Here is a 15,621-nt window from a genome sequence, read left to right as displayed (position 1 = left end):
AAGAACACAGAGAAAAAGGCCCCTCCATGCCAGTCCAGGGACTGCGTGCAAAAAACAACTCAAACATATCACAGGGGAATCAAAAATAGAAACCCCTCCTACCACCTCAAAATCTCTAGAAATGTTAGATAAAAACCCAACCAACACCTCTGAAGAGCCAGCTGAGCTGAAGCAGTTAAAAGTGCCAGAAACAGAGAATTAATTACACCAAGAACGGTGACCCCGAGGGGGCGGGGCTGTTGCTGTGCTTTCAGGACAGGACTTGCTTCTGTGGCACTAATGGCTGCAATGAAAATCCATAATTTAGTCTCCTCAAAAGGCTGTAACTGCAAGAAAGGGAGACGAGAAAAACTGTCCACTGAACTGCAAGGGAGAGGAAAGGGAACACCCCTGAGAATCGAAGCCTTAAGCCTTGGAACTGCAGAATGGAATCCCATTACCTTCATTAACCTGCAATGCTTCCAAGCTCTCCAAAACCACCAAATACTATTCCAGGGTGGGGAGGCAGAAAGAGCTGTGCTGGAGAAACAAGTATCTCTACAACCCACGTTGTGTACGTCTGACCAGTGTGGAGATTTTTCAATGCGCTATGGAGATCTAACGCCCAGCGTGGTGACTACCACCAACAATACTGTGTCATATATTCAGAGTTGCTGAGAGACTAGATCTTAAACGTTCTCACCGCAAAAAAAAAAAAAAACGCTGATTTCATAATGTAAGAGGTGTTAGCTAACTCAGGTGGCAATCACGTTGCAAGATGTAAATGATTGAAATCAATGTCTCAAATCAATTATATCTCATTTTTTTAAATAAAAATTTAAAAATAAAATGTAACCTTATCAATGAGAGGGAGGAGTGCACAGGCATCTTTGTGAGAAAGCACGAAACAGGACTTTAAAATTTTTTAAATTTAACAAAAGGTACAGTGGGCATAATTCTAAGTGTTTAAATTCTAAGTATTCTATAAACATTAACTCATTTAATTCAAATACTTTAGTAAAACAATAAGAAAATTAAGATCAAAGATATCCTAAAATTGAATTTGGTTTGCTTCTCCAGCTTCATCCAGATACAACTGACATACAACCTTGGGTAAGTTTAAGATGTGCATCGTGCATGTTAATTTTATTAAAATTGAATTTTTTAAAAAAACTACAAATGACCTTTGAATAACATGGGTTTGAGCTACACAAGTCCACTTGTATGCAGATTTTTTTCAATAAAGATTGGTAAATTTTTTGGAGATTTGAAACAATCTGAAAAAACTCAGAAGAACCATGAAGCCTAGAAATACTGAAAAAATGAAGAAAAAGTTAGGTAAACCACGAATGAAAAAGATATAATGTAGATATACACCAGTCCATCCTCACATAGGTATAAGGTGAGTGATATTTAATCCAAAATTAGTAACATTTTAGTTTTTGTTCTATAACTTTGCTTTCAAAGAATTACATAACCACACAGTATGTCTCTCCCTCCAGTATCAGCTTATCACAAGTGGTTTTTTAAAAATGTAACAATGTTTCCAATACTGTATTATGAATGAGTGTAATACTGTATGTCATAAAAATTTTATGATTCATTCATTAGTGTATAGGCTAGGCTATCGTGAAGCAATCCTATCGATTACACTAGGCTACCGTAAAGCAATCATACTGCTGCTGTTTCATTAGCGATGTACGAATTATCATATCTATAAACAAACGTGAATTGTTTTCACATCATCTTTTCATTTTTGTCACACTGACAGACAATTCATCTTGTAAAAATATGATGTAAACTTATCAATAAATACAATACTGTGAATGCAATTTCTCTTTTTTATGACTTTGTTAATATTTTCTCTAGTTTACTGTAAGAATACAGTGGTATAATACATATAACATACAAAGTACATGCCAATCAATCAACTTTGTTATCGGTAAGGCTTCTGGTCAACAATAGACTTTAACTTTGGGGGAGTCGAAGAGTCATACACAGGTTTTCAACTGCAAGGGGTCAGCACCCCTAAGCCCCACGTTGCTCAGGGATCAACTGTACACTCTTTCGAGAGACAAAAACAATTCAAACTCCTGGGGCGGGCAGGCAAGATGCACAAGGCAAAGTGAGCCTGGAAATTCCTACCCAGAAGAGACGGCCCGTAGGAGCACAGCAACCTCACGTCTCCTGGAACCACAAACCTGACCACTGGCAAGAACACCCGCAAAGCAGCAGAAAATCTGCACCCCTTCATCTGCACTGCAAAGGGCTAGTAATTAACTCCTGTGGGTATCTTCACTTTTGAGCTCCACTTACTGCTGCATGGGGACATCTTAGTGCCCAGCAGTGTCAAAAATGCGGGGAAACCTTACCAGACCACTGTCACCAATGGGACAAGGAGAGAAGTCGCAGGATGAAGCCGCCCTCTCCTAATAGTTGAACCACTTGCCTGAGCCACATGTGACCAGAGGTCACCAGTGTGTCAGATGCCACTGCTTAGACATCTCTGCTCCCAGTTCAAAGCTCATGTTCTCCTAAGTCCAATCGATTTGTCCTATATTTGCAATAATGTGCCAGTGTCTGTGCAGACAATGGTGGCGCAAAGCAAGAACCTCAACGCAGTCGGCGCAGACATGGCGAGATGCGCTTCGACTTGGCCGTGCCTGCCAAGTGGTGAACGCTGTGATCGCTTAACCACCTAACACATCCCCCGGGAAGATTCATCTGTCCCACAGGACCGTCACGGGGACTGAGGGAGCACGTGAGCGTCATCAATTAACAGCGCCTGGGACACAAGCCACGCTGGGATGCTGGCTATTTTCTCCCTTTCTAAATGGAGACTTCAGAAGGAAATGCAGATGAACTGAGTGAGGCCCATCAGACGCCCAGTCTGCAGCCAACTCTGGACACAAACGCTGCCTTCACTACAGTCCTGTCCAGCTCCAGCCAGCCCACCGCTTGAAGCTGACTCTGACTTACAGTCAAAAGGAAAAGCTTCCGCAATTAACGTCCAACGCGCACATTCAGGGCTCACGCTGTTTGACTTCCCAAAGCCCTAAGCATCCAGGGGCTTTCTGGCTGTGGAGTCTCCTGGTTTGCGTACCTCTTGCCAGCCTGCTCCCCTCAATCAGCCTGTGAATAAACAGTGGGAACGCCGGGGGCTCAAAGCCCCCTTCTCGCCCTACTCCTGTGTTTTCATCCACACTGTTATTTAAATACCATTTATGTAGCAATGATTCCCTGATGTTAGCTCCAATCGTAGATCTCACTTTGGTATTCAGACACAAACAGACAGATGGCTACTGACGTAGCCACTTGGACGTCTGACAAGACATCCCGAATAGAACATGACCAAATTTAACTCCCGGCCCTCCTCACTCCCACACCTGGCCTTTCCCTATTAATTCTGCCCCAAGCTGCGTGGCTGGAAACCTTCACCATCACCGACACTGCTACGCCACCACATACACACAACAAACTAATCCACTGTTCTGCCTGGTTTACCCGCAAAATACCTCAAACCCCTTCACTTCTCCTGATCTTCAGTGGCACCAGATACCCTACTCGGAAATACTGTGGCAGCCTCCTTCTCACAGCCAAGATGAGCTGTAAATATGCAGATGCTATCACAACAGACACTACCTACTGTCCAGCAGCAAACAAACCAGCTCTAAAGGACACGGTTGGCTCCCCTGGGGAGTCACGGAATGACACTTCACTGCGCTAGCTAATGCTAGGTCTGGGGCAGCAAAGGTACCGGACGAGCCCAGGATATGCTGTCAATCAACAAAGTAAAGATGCCAGCAGAAAGCACAGGCCCGGTCAAGAAAAACACGACTGTGGAACTGGGCCAGCTTAGAGGTGACTAAGAATAGGTGATAACTAAGTGCCATCTGGGCTCCAGGGCTGGTGTCTGTGGAGAGAAAAGCACTTTGGGGGGAAACTGGTGGGATGTGAATAAAGTCTGTAGTTAACAGCACTGTACCCACATAATTTTTTAGTTTTGATAAACACCAGGGTTACATTTGTTATGTTATGGAAAGCTAGGTAAGAGGTATACAGGAAAACTCCTGTACTATCTTCACAACTCTTCTGTAAATATACAGTAGTTTCAAGTAAAAAGTTCAAAAGTCAGTCAAAAATATGTGCAACCATGTCAAAATGACATCGGAGCAAAATTGATGAAACATCCACAGATCAGAAGGGATTCTGAGTTTCAAAAAGAATGGCTGCCATGCATTTTTTCCCTCCGGTTTTATTGAGATATAACTGACATAGAACACTGTGCATGTTTAAGGTGTGCAGTATGACAATGTGACTTACGTACGTCATGACACGATTATCACAATCAGTTTAGAGAACATCTATCACCTCATACAGATACAAAATAAAAGACACAGGAAAAGTATTTTTCCTTGTGATGGAAACTCTTAGGATTTACTCTTAACTTTCACATAACACACAGCAGTGTTAATTATATTTCTCATATTGTACATCAAATCCCTACTACTTATTTCTCTTATGACTGGAACGACTGTTGTGCATTTTAAGTACACATACCAGGGACTTCCCTGGGGGTCCAGTGATTAGGACTCCGAGCTTCCACTGTAGGGAACTAAGATCCTGCATAGCCACAAGGCGGAGCCAAAAAAAATAAAGAAATTTTTAAAAAGCATACGTAACAGCAATAAAATTAAAAACATTAAGCATTTATAGCACTGCCTTTCCTATGCAAACTACACGTGAAACCAAATAGCTGATGAGCCAACCTTCTTTTTATAGATGAATTCCAGCAGACAAATGCAGAAGAAATGCCGGAATTTGAAAACACTATTATCTTGAAACCCCCCAACACAGTGATTCTCAAAGCACAGACTTGGCCCAGCAGCATCAACCCGATCTTGTTAAACAAAAATGACCTTTTAAGAAACCGAGTTCAAACCACCGCATAAAGCCTTCCCACTACAATGAACACTAACGAATCCACACTCTCTCTGCCCCAACAGACTCCGGGCGCAGCCCTTAGTTCTGGACGACTACCTCTTCTTTCTGAACAGTGGAGCCTTCAGGGAACTGTCCCTCTAGGTCCTTGTTCAGGTTACATAAGGCATTTGAATTTCTCTTCCACACAGATGTCCTCAAACATTCAAGGGCTTTACCTTCATGCAGTGTTCACTCTCTTGGCTAACACAGCCTCACATTTCTTTGCAGTTAACTCCTAAGAACACTACCCTGGTCCCGGCCGAGAGCAAGCTCCAGAGCTGCAATTCCCTGGTACCCAGAACCCAACACTGACAATGAGGACACGCTCCAGCCGTCACCAACAAAAAGTAAGACCACCGCAGCCCCCCTTCCCTCTCGACTCCCCTAGGAAACACCACAACCCAATGACCAACATAGACTTGGCTAAGCCGAGGTCTTTCTGAGCCTGCGGTCACTGTCCTGCCTCCTATTACTCCCTCTGTGCGACTATGGCTCTTCAGACAAGTGAGGTTCACAGCTTTTGCCCATAAATTCCACCTTGGATATGGCGGCCCATCGTCCCAAATGATCAACCCCTTTGGATACCAATTACACCATCAACGCATTCACACTCAGTAAAAACAACGATGTAATTCTGAGTGAATTTCACTACGTAAATTTAATATTGAAAACAATCTTGATACTCTTGGGACCAAGTCATCAAGTTTAGGAAAAGACAAACCTGTAAACAAGGTAGGCACATACAATTAAGGAAGTATGACAGAGTGCTGGGGAGAGGCTACGGAGACAGTGGGGCCAGGAAAGAGGTTATGGAGTCAGCCTGCGCCATCAGGCCCTGCCACGAGGGCAGGGCTCAAGCACTGGACGCTATGGACACGCTCCCTTATCAACAGTATCCTTTTAGTATTCAACCAGTGCCAATAAGATTAACAAATTTTAATACAAACTCAAATTAAAACGTGCTCTAGAGACAATAAAGTGACAATACCCCAAGGTCTAGAAACAGAGGACCAAATGAGGTCCCTTATCCCGAGGATACCTCCTTGGAAACCTGAGAAGTCGGCTTCAGTACTGATCCCACAACCACCACCATGCAGTGTCAGCCGCAGATTAATTCATTTCTTGCTGCTTCAGAATAATCAGGCATAAAAGAAACAATCTAAGTTTTGACAAAATGGTTAACTGCATTCAAATTACTTTTGACTAACCCCAGAGTTTTACACAAAATAAAAAGCCACTAATGGCAATTCCCTGGCGGTCCAGTGGTTAGCACTCCATGCTTTCATTGGTGGCCTGGGTTCAACCCCTCGTCGCGCAACTAAGATCCCACAAGCGAAAAAAAAACAATACAAAACAAAAAAGCCACTTACACACTTGTATCAGGAATTTCTCTATAGAATTCAGTATTTCTAAATATTTTAAGTGGCTGTCACCTAGCCCCTAAGACTGGCCAGGTGTCCTGCTCCCCAGAGAAAACTGTAAGGCTGGAGGGTGAGAGAGAGCCTGGACTCTGCAAACACTTCCAGTGCCCACCTCCACCCCTGTCATCTCCGTGCTCAGCTGGCACTACAGGGGACAGCAGACACCAGAACACACGGGCCCTCGGGCGACTGAGACCACTCGACCTGCCCTCCCTTCTCAATCGCCCCTGGATGGAGGGAGCAGCGCGCTTCCACACCCCGCACCCCAGGGTCAGCGCATCTCCCCCTCAGCCGCAGAAAACGAGGCACAGTTTCTGTGACAGAATGCTGCGTGGAAACGCAGACAGAGCCTTTTTCAAAGCGCAGTGTCCACGAGGACTTCAGGCAGGTGGCAACTGCTGCTGGCAAACACCACCTCAAACCGAGCTGCCTGACCCGCAAGCCAAACACAGTCACTTACACCTACAGTCATTAAAACTAAACAGCACTGGAAACTCAGCCCCTCAGCCGCACAAGCCCCATTTCCAGGGCTCAGCCCCCAGTGTGACTACTGGCACCCACCCTGGAAAGGACCAGTGTGGGAAATCGATTCAGACTTAAAGGGAATCTGGGTGAGGAGTGGGAAGATGCTCGTTTCGAACAACCATTATCAAAGTTCCGAACTTCCCACTGATGCAATCTACTGTATGTTAAGGAAGCTGGAGGAAACCAATGCTTTAGATTTTCAATTAAGAAAGAAAAAGAATGTTTCTTAGGACTAGTTTGTTAATCTATGCAATTTCCAACAAAACAGGCCTAATCAAGTCAAAAAAGTTTAACTCTGCCTCTTTAGTAAAGCCACTACGTAGCCTAATACCCATTAACCAAAAATAACTGCCTCTTGGGACTTCCCTGGCCGTGCAGCGGTTGAGACTCCGCGCTTCCACTGTCGAGGGCACAGGTTCAATCCCTGGTCAGGGAACTAAGATCCCTGCAAGCCACACAACGCGGCCAAAAAAAACAAAACAAAAACAAACCCTGCTTCTTCCAATAAATTTATTTGCCTTCAATGTTAGGAGTTTCAGAACACACACTTAAGTCTCATGGTACCTAAACTCACGTGCGGACCACTTGAGTAGAAAAGTGTGCACCTCCCCAGGACATGTGCACATACTTATAAATTACATACAGGCACCTCAGAGATATTGTAGGTTCAGCTCCAGACCACAGTAAAGCCAATTAAGTGAGTCACACACAGTTTTCTGGCTTCCCAGTGCATATAAAAGGTTACTTTACATTATACCTGTTAAGTGTGCAATAGTATTATGTCGAAAATAACAATGTACATACCTTAATTTTTTAAAAACCTTTATTGCTAAAGAAAATGCTACGCATCACCTGAGCTCTCAGTACCTTTCTGCTGGTGGAGGATCTTGCCTCCATGCTGATGGCTACATGGCCGTGGCAATTTCTTGAAACGAAGCCATGAAGTTTGCCGCATCAACCGACCCCTCCTTTCATAAGGATTCCCTGCAGCATGCAACGCTGTTTGGTAGCATTTTACCCTGAGCAGAACTTCTTTCAGACTTGGAATCAATCCTCGCAAATCCTGCTGCTGCTTTTTCAACTAAGCTCATGTCCTACTCTAAATCCTTTGTTGTCATTTCCACAATCTTCACAGCATCTTCACCAGCAGCAGATTCCATCTCAAGAAACCTCTTCTTTTTTTTGCTCTCCATAAGAAGCAATGCTTTCTGTGGAAGTTTATCCTTAGATTACAGCAATTCAGTCACATCTCAGGCTCTAATTCTAGTTCTCCTGCTGATTCCACCACATCTGCTGTTTCTCCTCCACTGAAGTCTTGAACCCCTCCAAGTCATCCGTGAAGGTAAGAATCAACTTCTCCCAAACTCCTGTGAATGTTGGTATTTTGACCTCTTCCCATGAATCACAAATGTTCTTAATGGCATTTAGAACGGTGAGTCCTTTCCAGAGAGTTTTCAATTGACTTTGCCCAGATCATCAGCGGAATCGCAATCTATGGCAGCTACAGCCTTACAAAATGTATCTCTTAAATAACAAGGCTTGAAAGTCAAAATTATTCCTTGATCCGTGGGCTGTGGAACGGATGCTGTGTTAGCAAGCATGAAGACAACATGAATCTCACTGTACACCTCCATCGGAGCTCTTGCGTCACTGTCAAGGAGCAGTAGTTTTTGAAATGAATCTTTTTCTGAGCAGTGGGTCTCAACAGTGGGCCTCAACAGTGGGCTTAAAATATACAGTATACCATGCTGTCGACAGATGGTGTCAACCAGGCTTTGTCGTTCCAGGAGCAGAGTAGACTGAGCGCAATGCTAAGGGCCCCAGGATCTTTAGACGGTAAATCAGCACTGGCTTCAACTAAAGTCACCAGCTGCATTAGCCCCTAACAAGAGAGTCAGCCTGTGCTTCGAAGCTTTGCAACCACGCATTGACTTCTGTCTACTGTGGAAGTCCTAGCTGACATCTTTCACTAGAAGGCTCTCTTGTCTACATCGAAAATCCGTTGTTTCGTGTAGCCGCTCTCGTTAACGATCTGAGCTGGATCTGCTGGATAACTTGCTGCGGCTTCTGCGTCAGCACTTGCTGCTTCGCCTTGCACTTCTATGTTATGGAGACGGCTTCTTTCCTTAAACCTCGTGAGCCAGCCTCTGCTGGCTTCAAGCTTTTCTTCTGCAGCTTCCTCACCTGTCTCAGCTTCACAGACCTGAAGAGAGTCAGGGCCTGGCCTGCATTCGGCTTTGGCTTCAGGCAGTGTCGTGGCTGGTCTGACCGTCTATGCAGACCACCGAAACTTTCTCCTCAACAGCAATAAGGCTGTGTTGCTTCCTTACCATTCGTGTGCTCACTGGAGCAGCACCTTAATCTCCTTCAAGAACGTTCCTTTGCCTTCACGACGTGGCTGTTTGGAGCAAGAGGCCTAGCCTTCAGCCCGTCAGCTTTCCACACGCCTTCCTCTCTCAGCTTCAGCATTTCTAGCTTTTGATTTAAACTGAGAGACATGCGACTCTTCCCTCACTTGAACGCTTGGAGGCTACTGTAGAGCTATTAACTGGCCTAATTTCAATACTGTTGTGTCTCAGGAACAGGGAGGCCAGAGGAGGGCGAGAGAGATGGCGGGTTGGTGGAGCAGACAGAACACAAGCTGTTTTAGCTGGGCGGGGTTTTCAGGGCCCCAAGGCAATTACAACAGTAACATCAGAGATGACTGATCGCCATTACATAACAATGAAAAAATCCAAACTACTGCGAGAATTACCAAAATGCGACCCAGAGATACAAAGTGAGCAAAAGCTGTTGGAAAAATGGGACCAACAGACTTGATCGATGCAGGGTTGCCACACACCTTCAATTTGTAAAAAAAGGCAGTATCTAAGAAGTGCAATAAAGAGAAGCGCTGTAAAACGAGGTCTGCCTGTACCTGAACTACTACTATGTACATCAAAACCAAAAATAAAATTATAAATGATGAAACTAAGAATACTTGTATGTACTTACCAAGCATTACGGTTTCATATCATAGCTAGCTAACATCTCAAGGTACACTGGAAGGAGAGAGCCTAGACAGTTTTCTCCACAACTGACAAAGAGGTGGTCGTTAAGTGTAAACATCATCTCTAGCATGCAGTCGTTGCATAGTCTTTAACCCCTTAACCACTTTACTGATACAGGTGTCCCCTGCTTTTCCAGAGTTCTCTTTACAACACTTCACCTTTTAAAAAGACCCACATTAATACCTCGTTTTTGCCAGCCCAAGAAATCCGAACAGGATTTTCACTTCTACAACAAAAGGAAGAATCAGAGGCGGCGCCCACCCCGTGGAGCATGTCAGCATGGACGAGTAGAGTCAACTTCAAATGGCCACAACTCAGCAGAAGCGTTTACTTCCCTCCTCTTGAAATATTCATAGACGATTTTCAACAAGCACCTCAGGTGACAGACACAAATATCCATCTGGAGTGTGAGGTGCTCCACGATGCGTCAGCTCTAAGAACCCAAGTTTTTTGAACAGCTTAACTGGCCCCTTTTTTAAGTTATAAAATTTTGACTTTAATGAGTTATCTAAAGGGGAATTTCCAAGTCATTACACATGCCCCATGTTCTTAACAACACTTAAAGAATATATGTTCCCTGTATAAAAAAATAAAAAAAATAAAATTCTAAAATTAAAAAAAAAAAGAAGAATATACGTGCCCAACATGACTGTTGTAATTCTGAGACCTTTGGCTACTCTGTCCCAAACCTTGCCCATGCACACAAATCAGCTGTGTACCTGGGCTAAACTGACCATCTTGGGACTTCCCTGGTGGTCCAGTGGTTAAGACTCCACGCTTCTGCTGCAGGGGGCATGGGCTCGATCCCTGGTGGAGGAACTAAGATTCCTGCATGCCACACAGCGCAGCCAAATACAAGATTTAAAAATAGGGACTTCCCTGGTGGCGCAGTGAAGACTCCGCGCTCCCAAGGCAGGGGGCCCGGGTTTGATCCCGGTCAAGGAACTAGATCCCACACGCATGCCGCAACCAAGAGTTCGCACGCCACAACCAAGGAGCCCAGCTGCTGCAACCAAGGAGCCCTCGAGCCGCAACTAAGACCTGGCGCAACCAAGTATTTTAAAAAGATTGAAAAAATTTAAAAATAACCATCTTTCCACCCAAGAGTCTGTTCTCAAATTATCTCTCCACCTAACATCTAAGAAATCTTGCTCTGCTTGCAATAAAAATCCTCCTTCATTCCTTCCCAATCCAAGAGACTCCATATTGAAAATGGAGCTGAAGGGGGAAAAACAACCTTCCTCCTTCCAGAAAGCTTTTCATTATTATCCACCCCATAGATCGCTATTTATATTGCACACGGTTTTACATAATGCAATTTGTCCATTGAAGACATTCCCTGTCTTTAGCTTAAAAAACCAGCAAATCAAAATACTCATTACTTCTAACTTAGAAAAAGACAAATCAAAGTAAACATCTTCATTTAAATGTTGAATTCATGTTGTGTCATGAAACTAATTTTCTGCAATACTACTTGCTTAATGGAGTGGAAGGAGGCAAATTTAAAGAAAAATAAATGATAAATGTGGCCACGTTTCCTATACGTCATTTCATTATCTGATGAATTCCCCGCACACACAGAGGTAGGGGGACAAACAGAGGTGAACTACCAATCCTTATCACATGAACTTAAGTCATCTACTTATAGTTCGTTCTTACTCAATATGCCTTAAAGCATTCCTGAAACAAACAAGGGGGGGACTTCCCTGGTGGTGCAGTGGTTAGGAACCCACCTGCTGATACAGGGGACATGGGTTCGAGCCCTGGTCCGGGAAGATCCCACATGCCTCGGAGCAACTACTAAGCCCGTGCACCACAACTACTGAGCCTGCGCACCACAACTACTGACCCCGCGTGCCTAGAGCCCATGCTCCGCAACAAGAGAAGCCACCGCAATGAGAAGCCCGCGCACTGCAACGAAGAGCAGCCCCCACTCGCCACAACTAGAGAAAGCCCGCGCGCAGCAACAAAGACCCACATAGTCAAAAATAAATTTAAAAAAAAAGAAACAAACAAGAGAAGTTATTTCCTCTATAACTCAGGATCCAAGACCATTCTTTCAACTGGTAATCATCACCTATTAGGCACGTGGAGGCATGACTAACTTCATTTCATTAAAATAAAATAATACATGCCAAGTACTCAGTCCTGGTACTTGTGAACTGAATTTGTATGCTATCTGTATTTTTGTCCAACCTTCCTAAACGCTGGATTCCATTATTAACCACAGAGAGTAATCAGGGAACAGACAAACCGGGAAAAAGGATCCAATTCAACCAATATTTTCTGAGTACTCTGGGTCCAGGACAATGCCACAGTCACAAACACACACAATTAAAATTCCAGGCCTGCCCAAAGGACCTCACAGGAAGGCCCCAGTGCGCCATCACACGCACAAGGCAAGCTCTAAACGTCTTTCTTGGTAAAAGGCAGAATGAAAATTTCAGAGTGCATAGAATCACATGCTGCACGAGGAAATCACCATCCCAGGGACAACTGATCCTTGCAACTGAGCTTAGGAACCCTAAAATACCTGGAGTATTAGGACATACAGCTAGTAGTTCTGCTGCCTCACGGCCATATGCAAGGGTTGGTGCCTTTTACTTAAAATGGCCTAAGTCCTTACAAATTTTATATAGGACAACAATTTTAAGAGAAAACCAAACTGTGCCTAAATAACATAACTTCTGAAATAAGGTGAGGAATATAAATTAGAACCTTTTCTACTTTGATGTACACTGCAACCCTTCTACTACTTTTATTGTTTTTTTCAGAAATTTCCCCCACCTTAAAAATCACGTATTTTTTAAAAAGATTTACTCAGTTCAGAAACAAAAGTTTTATCCTCTGATCAAAGAATGGACAGGCGCGAGCTCACACTCTAAAGCACACTCTCCAAAATTTACTTCTTTCTTAAGTAGGATACTGAAACAAAAAGAATCAACTGTTTTTTGTATGTCTCCCTAAAAATATAGAAGTTTGAAAAACACATTATAATCTACAATAAAAGCCTCAAATTTTTTTCTAGCTGACATATCCAGGAAGCCATTTTCTCCAATGAGGCTTCAAAACTGTCTTTCTATACACTATTCTTACCTTCACCAACTTCACTTTTCTTCGTTTACCTCACTTTTTTCAAGTTTGAAGTTCTCTCAAATTCTGTTCACCCAAGAGGAACTACAGCACTTCTTAAATCTTGCCACTGATCCCATCCTAATTCACTAATAAGCCTGCAGTTAACCTGCTCTCGCCACTGGGTGGTGTCCTGGACAAATTCTAAGCAAAAAAGATTTTAACACAGAACACCATCCTAAATTCTAGATCATTTCCAACGAAGTGAAAAGGCCAAAAAAAAAAAGTTTTCTAAAAATTCTTTAAAATATCAAAAGGCTGACTGCATTCATTCAATCCTTATCAACAGACACCAGAAGTGACATTTAATCATCCTTTAAGCGTTAACCAAGGTAGCAGCTGACCTTGAACACGCAGTCATACAGACTGCACCCCAGTGGAAAGCAAGAGGTAACACCAACGTCACTAAGATGACACGCTCAGGATTACACTGCGATGCTGAAAAGCCGGACTGAAAATAACCGTGCCCACTTTAAAACTAAAAAATGCACAGACCATTCCATCCCAAACTCGGTATTTGAGTTTGCTAGGCTGAAAACTGTCGTTGCTGGTGAGGAGTACAATTATATTTGTTTGGAACTGTCCAAAATAGAGCTGATACAAGGGAAAATGGTTCTACCCTGGGTTTTAACACCTAAAAAAATAACGGGTTTGCTTGAAGAGGAAAGCGATTGCATGCCACCCCAGCCCTCCAGGTGAGTCTCTGTCCTGCAGCCAGAAATACTTTCCAAATCTACCACTTTGAGGTCATGAAAAATTTAAAACACTGATACTTTGAAGAGGATGCTGAACACATGTCAAAGTCTTTGAAAGCCCTTAAATTCCCAACTTCCTAGTCTTGCACAGCACCACACAAAGCCTGCTTAGGTAAATCTCAAAAACCCAACTTCTCATCCCCTTTTGTTCTCCTCCCACTTCCTGTCAAGTCATCCACACCTAGACCGAGCCAATTCACTCCCCAAACTCATGACTCTGCATAACCCCCAAAATTCCACAGCTCCCTGGATAGTATGCACAAAGGGCACTCATATTTCTACTACAGCCCGTACAAATACTCAACTCCTAAACTCACAGGAGCTAAGGTCTCTGGAATCAGGAACAGTCTGGATTAAACTTCCCAGATGGAATCCGGGGAGGGTGTGGTCTAGGGAGAGGGCGGAGGAAAGAAGTACAAAATGCCTTTCAGATATCGTGAAAACATTCCTATGTGCCTAACTATAAGAAAAAGAGTAAAACCTGAACGAGCGTCACACAAGTTCAAATGCTAAGAGTTTGTTTCTCTTTCCTTTTTCGGTCATTCGGCCAAACTCTTCCACTAAGTCAATTACCTGCCTTACAAGATTCTAGCCATAAAGTCTTATTGCGAATCCACAACGGAACTAAAAACGCTGAGAATACAAAGGGCGCCGCTCAGTCCACCCTTCCCAGGCAGCCCCCCGGGTGGTGGTGAGATCTTTTCACCGCCGCCGTGGCCTTTCCGCGTAGCCGGGAGAGGTACGCGTCCGACAAGCGACCCACACGCCCTGAAAACGTTTCGCGAGACAACACAAGTTTCCAATTTCCACTTCTTGCGTCAGTTCTTTCCTTACTTGGGCAAAAGTTGACAGAAACTTCAGCTATATAAACTGCGGTGCACCCCGAAGCGAAACCCAGCAAACTGGCTTTTTAAGTAGGCCGAAAGCCAGGCGTTTCCTTTCCATCTCCGACACACTTCGGAGAAGCCAGCGGGGAGTTCCCGACACGCGGCCTCGCGTCCCCCGCCCGCTTCCCGGTCTCCGCGCTACGCAGCGCGGCCTCCCACGAACCTCTACTCCTCCTGCACACTTACCTCCTCCTGGCTTCAGGGCCGTCTATGTGGGGCCTTAAAACCGAGTGAAAACCCAGCCTCCCACGCGGCAGCGCCGCCCCCGCCCGCAACAACCGGCGCGCGGCCCCCAGGACGCGGGGAGGAGAGGACCCCCCAGGACAGGGGGAGGGGCCCGGGGGAGGGGGCCGCGAGGAACGAGCTGGACCCCGGCCTGCCCCCCGCGGCCCCCGGCCTGCCCCCCGCGCCCCCAACCCCGGTCTCACACCAAGCCCGGCCCCCGGCCCTCCGCGGCCAGGGCCCGGGTCAGGTGGGCCGCCGGGCCCGCCCCCCCGGCCGCTGGCGGCCCTCACCGAGGACACGGGAGCCGGCGGCGTAAGGCGCGGCGGAGCGGGGACCGGGGCTCCTCGGCTCCGACACTGCGGCGCGGCTGACGGTGGCGGCTGCGCTGCAACGGTCCTCGCGCTTTCCTTTCTCTCCTTTCTCCAACAACAAACAGGAAGTGCGTCACGCGGCGGCGGCGCCGCTACGACACTTCCGCCCGGCCCTGACGCCGCGCATGCGCCCCGCCCCGGCCGCCCCTCCGCCCCCGCCTTCCCGAAGGTTCTGCGTGGCCCGGGACGCAGCGGGCAGCGCGCGTGCGCAGTCGAGGGCCCGTCGCCGGCGCTTAACGGCGGTGCGCGTGGGGTCCTGTCGGTGGGTCTGCGCGGCTGGCGGGTGTCCCCGG

At 45.6% G+C, this 15,621-nt stretch overlaps 1 protein-coding gene across 1 annotated transcript in view; it reads right to left on the bottom strand.

Moving 5' to 3' along the window:
- The window catches only part of DNAJB6 (DnaJ heat shock protein family (Hsp40) member B6), a 54,377-nt gene extending 38,997 nt beyond the window's left edge, over nucleotides 1–15,380 (bottom strand). Inside the window, exon 1 of the mRNA XM_082846027.1 lies at nucleotides 15,248–15,380. The gene's annotated coding sequence lies outside the window, so the exon portion shown is untranslated. The remainder of the gene's footprint in view (nucleotides 1–15,247) is intronic.
- Between the last annotated feature and the right edge of the window lie 241 nt (nucleotides 15,381–15,621).

Source organism: Leucopleurus acutus (assembly GCF_964270905.1).
Source record: "Leucopleurus acutus genome assembly, chromosome: 9".
NCBI lineage: Eukaryota > Metazoa > Chordata > Mammalia > Artiodactyla > Delphinidae > Leucopleurus > Leucopleurus acutus.
Note: the sequence above shows the minus strand (reverse complement) of the source record. Positions and strands in the feature narration are given on the sequence as shown.